We start from the raw sequence: 6,909 nt of genomic DNA, 5'->3' as shown, positions 1-6,909 counted from the left end.
CCTGGAATTCTAAGAAACTGCCAGATTATGAGGCTTCCCTGAGGATACTTCTTAACTGCCTCTTAGAGTTCAGAGTAAACCAAGCCTAAAGAGATGGCCCAGGATACAACAGACATTTTTTTTTTCTCTCAGAAATGGAAAGGAACCCCCCCAAAGGCCCAAAACCGAGAGAAATCTCAAAAACAGGTACTCAAGTTCCTGTTACTCTAGACAGAGGTCACTGCCATTCTCAGTAAGAAATGGGCTTGCATGTAAATGATACATGCGGTGGCCACAAGATGGGGTGAGAGAACTAAGATTCTCACATTGAGCCAGGACCCTAAAAGGGCCACACTCTGAGAACAGGTAGACTAAAACAAAAAATCAATCTACGATGGAGGACAAGGAAACTCCTCTTCCTCAGGCTGAACTCTAAGGGGGAAAAAAAAAACTCCCCTGATAATTTGCAACAAGAGGTTTGCCCTTACGGTGAGTTTGAGATATGGATTTATACTACTCAGTTCAGTTCAGTTCAGTCGCTCAGTTGTGTCCAACTCTTTGTGACCCCATGAATGGCAGCACACCAGGCCTCCCTGTCCATTCAATCTCCCAGAGTTCACTCAAACTCACATCCATCGAGTCAGTGATGCCATCCAGCCATCTCATCCTCTGTCGTCCCCTTCTCCTCCTGCCCCCAATCCCTCCCAGCATCAGAGTCTTTTTTTTTTTTTTTATTGTTTCTTTTTTTTTGTGCTGCTTTTTATTTTACTTTTTACTTTTTATTTTTACTTTATTTTACTTTACAATACTGTATTGGTTTTGCCATACATTGACATGAATCCACCACGGGTGTACATGAGCTCCCAAACATGAACCCCCCTCCCACCTCCCACCCCACATCATCCTTCTGGATCATCCCCGTGGCATTGAAACATGTATACTATCATGTAAGAAACGGATTGCCAGCCTATGTTCAATGCAAGATGCAGGATGCTTGGGGGCTGGTGCAGCATCAGAGTCTTTTCCAATGAGTCAACTCTTCGCATGAGGTGGCCAAAGTACTGGAGTTTCAGCTTTAGCATCATTCCTTCCAAAGAACACCCAGGGCTGATCTCCTTGCAGTCCAAGGGACTCTCAAGAGTCTTCTCCAACACCACAGTTCAAAAGCATCAATTCTACGGCGCTTAGCCTTCTTCACAGTCCAACTCTCACATCCATACATGACTACTGGAAAAACGATAGCCTTGACTAGACGGACCTTAGTTGGCAAAGTAATGTCTCTGCTTTTGAATATGCTATCTAGATTGGTTATAACTTTTCTTCCAAGGAGTAAGCATCTTTTAATTTCATGGCTGCAGTCACCATCTGCAGTGATTTTGGAGCCTAAAAAAATAAAGTCTGACACTGTTTCCACTGTTTCCCCATCTATTTCCCATGAAGTGATGGGACCAGATGCCATGATCTTCGTTTTCTGAATGTTGAGCTTGAAGCCAACTTTTTCACTCTCCTCTTTCACTTTCATCAAGAGGCCTTTTAATTCCTCTTCACTTTCTGCTATAAGGGTGGTATCATCTGCATATCTGAGGTTATAGATATTTCTCCCGGCAATCTTGATTCCAGCTTGTGTTTCTTCCAGCCCAGCATTTCTCATGATGTACTCTGCATATAAGTTAAATAAGCAGGGTGACAATATACAGCCTTGACGTACCAGTCTGTTGTTCCATGTCCAGTTCTAACTGTTGCTTCCTGACCTGCATACAGATTTCTCAAGAGGCAGGTCAGGTGGTCTGGTATTCCCATCTCTTTCAGAATTTTCCACAGTTTATTGTGATCCACACAGTCAAAGGCTTTGGCATAGTCAATAAAGCAGAAGTAGATGTTTTTCTGGAACTCTCTTGCTTTTTCCATGATCCAGCAGATGTTGGCAATTTGATCTCTGGTTCCTCTGCTTTTCTAAAACCAGCTTGAACATCAGGAAGTTCACGGTTCACATATTGCTGAAGCCTGGGTTGGATAATTTTGAGCATTACTTTACTAGCATGTGAGATGAGTGCAATTGTGTTAGCAAGGGCAATAAATCCCCAGTCAAAGAAAGTAACATAAAAATTGGTTTCCAGATTGTTACTGCCCCTGAGGTCCTGGCTAACAAAACCAGGAAGCCTCTTTGTAGAGACACATTCTCATCTCAGACCACACAGGGTTCTCACAGATAAGAGCTCACAATCCTAAATCACAAAACCTGAAGGAAATGTCACCACGGCTGAAAGTTCAAAGAAACAACAAATATGAACTTCACATAATAGAATTATCTGAACAGGAGTTTTAAAATTATTTTTTAAAGTAAAAGAAAGAATTAAAAATATGAGAAAGGAACATGATATTATCAAAAAAATAAAATAATGAAGCAGATTTGAAAAAGATATGCAATAAGGAAATTTTCAACCTCTGTCATACAATTGAGCACACACGCACATCATTCTTAACAAGAAATGTATGACCTCATTGAAAAATCATCCTGGGTTGCAACAGAAGTTGTCAGAGAGGCAAGAAAAGCATAAGGTTAATCTCATTGCTCCACAAAGCATTTTGTAATTTGAGAATCTAAGCAAGGAATCACCAAAATGCCCTGCTTTATACTGTATCCAATTCTACCCCTACAACGACATGGAGAGATTTGTTCCTGTCACCTGCTGTAACATGGTGAGAAGTTGAACAACAGCTAAATGACTGGTGATGATGTTTTTAAGAATACAGAGGGCATGTTTGATGAAAAGCTTTGTGAAATCTCTTGCCCTGCAGAACTTCACCTTTCAGCTTAATATTTATATTCGTGGTATTTCACAACAAAGGCAAGCATTTCAGAAAGTACTATATTAAACTCAAACCTCTCTTCAGCAAAGTGAGTTTTCTTTATTAAACTTAAAACTTTTTATTCTGGTTTTCTAGATAAGGATCACTTCCCTTAAAATTTATTTCTAATAACTGGTAGAAATATAAAAAGGGAAACATGCAAGTTGCAGAATATCATTAATTTGTACCAAATACAAATTCAATTCCTGTGTTGGAGAAACGCTTCTGTGAAGGCCTGCAGTTCAGTAACCATCATAAATGTACTTATTCACAGAGACTATCACACCCCTTCTGCTGCTAGACCTAGCAGAAGCCTGAAACCACGGGAGAGGCCTGCACAGAACAAGTGGATGGCTGAAAAGCACAGGATTGCATCAAACTATGCTCATCAACTTGGATGCTTCTGTCTTAATCCATTCCTGGCTGAAAGAAAGGCCGCTCCTTCACATTCCTCCCTGCATTTCCAGAATGCGTGAATCACTTGGCAAAACCTGAGGCCAAAGAAACCACAAAAGGCAACTTAAAGCCAAGAATCCCTTGCCTGACCCTGCCTCAGAGAGAACGAACTCCTGGTTTAAATAGAGGCTTGGAGGAAGCAGCGACTCTCTTCCTACGAGGGAGAAGGCCTCGTGCCTGCCCACCACAGGTTTCCTTCCATCACTGGAGACAGGCAGAGCCTCACTGCATTTGGGACCTATGTTTGCTGCTGGGAAAGAAAGCAGAGAAGCACTTCTGGCCCTTGTACAAACACCAATTATGTTCCTTGTTTACAAAGCAGTTATTTGTCTGAATGCAAGCCACATAAAGAGCAGGAAGATTCTCTTCTCTTACAAAGTCAGAGTTCGTTATCTATCTGTAACACAAAGGTCTCCTTTATTATAAACTTGGAATAGATGTGTCTACACAGGGGATAAGTGATTGAAGGCACAAGCAACACTGCCAAGCTAGTAGAGTAGCATCTGAGATTTACTGTGTGGTTAGTGTGAAAGGTAGAACAGTGACCGATGATTAGTTTTCCGGTTAGAAGCCTAAGGCTTCAAAGAGGAGATCTCAGTGCTACCGTTTCTCAAGTTGCTAGTTTCGTAGCAACTAAGTGAACTCTTATTTACATAGTCATCAGCCAGTGTTAGTTTCAGCCTTCTCTGTACTGTACCTACTCTCATCTTAAAACATCCAACCACAAATGCTTGGCAGAGAGTTCTTTCCTTCCGGTAAATTAATTAAGGGTTATTGAGTACCTACAGCCTATTTAGAGCCGTGTGTTAAATCTAAGTCACAAATCTTCTCATGAAGAAGGTGGTTCATTTAAGAAGAAAATCATCTCATCACAAGGAGAAATATATTTTTCTACTTCTTTAATTTTGTATCTATTCAAGATGAAGGATGTTCACTTAAGTTATTGTGATCATCATTTCATGATGTATAAAAGCCAAATCATTATGCTGTACCTTAAACTTATATGGTGCTGTATGTCAATTACATCTCAATAAACAGAAAGGAAATAAACAAGTGAAAAAAAAGATGACAAAAATTGTACTTTGGCCCATTATGTGGGTTTTCTTGCTTTGAGGCACTTGGTGGCTCCTCCAGAAATAGCCATAGTTCATTTCTTGGCACCATGGCCCTGACCCCAACTTGTGGGTATCCTGACAAGAAAGGCAGAGTACTTGGAACTCGAAGGCAGTAATTCTCAAAGGTGGTCCCTGGACCAGGAGCATAAACACCACTGGGGAACTTGTTAGAAATGAAAAGTCTCAGTCTTTGCCCAGAGCTAAGGAATCAGAAGCTCCGGCACCGATTCTCAGCAATTTAATGTTCTTCAGGTGATTCTAATATATGTTCAAGTATGAGAAGCACTGGTTTAAGTGAACTGATTTTTAAAGCTCTGCACTTGTCAAACTGTCTTGCTTTGTTTCCACTTTCTACCTTTTTTTTTTTTTTGCTTTTTTTTTTTTAAATTTTAAAATCTTTAATTCTTACATGTGTTCCCAAACATGAACCCCCCTCCCACCTCCCTCCCCATAACATCTCTGTGGGTCATCCCCATGCACCAGCCCCAAGCATGCTGTATCCTGCGTCAGACATGGACTGGCGATTCAATTCTTACATGATAGTATACATGTTAGAATGCCATTCTCCCAAATCATCCCACCCTCTCCCTCTCCCTCTGAGTCCAAAAGTCCGTTATACACAGCTGTGTCTTTTTTCCTGTCTTGCATACAGGGTCATCATTGCCATCTTTCTAAATTCCATATATATGTGTTAGTATACTGTATTGGTGTTTTTCTTTCTGGCTTACTTCACTCTGTATAATCGGCTCCAGTTTCATCCATCTCATCAGAACTGATTCAAATGAATTCTTTTTAACGGCTGAGTAATACTCCATTGTGTATATGTACCACAGCTTTCTTATCCATTCATCTGCTGATGGACATCTAGGTTGTTTCCATGTCCTGGCTATTATAAACAGTGCTGCGATGAACATTGGGGTACATGTGTCTCTTTCAATTCTGGTTTCCTCGGTGTGTATGCCCAGCAGTGGGATTGCTGGGTCATAAGGTAGTTCTATTTGCAATTTTTTAAGGAATCTCCACACTGTTCTCCATAGTGGCTGTACTAGTTTGCATTCCCACCAACAGTGTAGGAGGGTTCCCTTTTCTCCACACCCTCTCCAGCATTTATTGCTTGCAGATTTTTGGATCGCAGACATTCTGACTGGTGTGAAGTGGTACCTCATTGTGGTTTTGATTTGCATTTCTCTAATAATGAGTGATGTTGAGCATCTTTTCATGTGTTTGTTAGCCATCCGTATGTCTTCTTTGGAGAAATGTCTATTTAGTTCTTTGGCCCATTTTTTGATTGGGTCGTTTATTTTTCTGGAATTGAGCTGCATAAGTTGCTTGTATATTTTTGAGATTAGTTGTTTGTCAGTTGCTTCATTTGCTATTATTTTCTCCCATTCAGAAGGCTGTCTTTTCACCTTGTTTATATTTTCCTTTGTTGTGCAGAAGCTTTTAATTTTAATTAGATCCCATTTGTTTATTTTTGCTTTTATTTCCAGAATTCTGGGAGGTGGATCATAGAGGATCCTGCTGTGATTTATGTCTGAGAGTGTTTTGCCTATGTTCTCCTCTAGGAGTTTTATCACTTTCTACCTTTTTAAAACTAGAGAATTTTTGTTTTGTTAACAAGTTATAACTCTTTTGGCTGCAAGTCACAGCAGACACTTATCAAACTAGCTTAAACAATGAGAATGTTGACTGCTGGTGCTACTGCTGGTGCTACTGCTGCTGCTAAGTCACTTCAGTCGTTTTCGATTCTGTGCGACCCCATAGACGGCAGTCCACAAGGCTCCCCTGTCCCTGGGATTCTCCAGGCAAGAACACTAGAGTGGGTTGCCATTTCCTTCTCCAATGCATGAAAGTGAAAAGTGAAAGTGAAGTCGCTCAGTCGTGTCCGACTCTTAGCGACCCCATGGACTGCAGCCTACCAGGCTCCTCCACCCATGGGATTTTCCAGGCAAGTGTACTGGAGTGGGGTGCCATTGCCTTCTCCAGAGAATGTTGACTGGCTCACCTAATTGGAAAACTAGCATAGGGCCAGTTCCCCCATTGATCTAATCCACCTTCCCAGAATTCTATTAATCCCACCCTCCTCCCAGGTGGTCAGTGAGATGGCACAGCAGTTCCATCTCACAGCTGCACACAAAAGCCTCCAGTGGAAGAGAGAGGGCTCACTTCTGGCAGCTCCCAAAAGAGTGAAGGAAAACTTTCCCAGAAGTCTCCAACACACCTTTCCTCTCTTTTATCATGGATCCAAATTACAATATGAAGTCATTCCTGAACCAATTACTGGCAGAAAGGATGGGAATGAACAGTCAGGCCCGTTACCACATCTGTGGGTGGAGTTAGTTCCCCCCACCCCCACGTGGAGGGTGGATGTCAAAAGAAAATCAGGGTTTCGGCTAGAAGGAGAAAGGAGGAATGACTGATAGGTGTCAACTCATTTCCAAGAATATCCTCTCCGTAAAGGAAATCATCAGTTCTCGACATGGCAATTAAAGCTAAATATCATGAGTCT

The sequence above is a fragment of the Capricornis sumatraensis genome, chromosome 19 (genome assembly GCF_032405125.1).
Source record: "Capricornis sumatraensis isolate serow.1 chromosome 19, serow.2, whole genome shotgun sequence".
NCBI lineage: Eukaryota > Metazoa > Chordata > Mammalia > Artiodactyla > Bovidae > Capricornis > Capricornis sumatraensis.
The sequence above is the reverse complement of the archived record's forward strand: the minus strand, read 5'-3'. Positions refer to the sequence as shown.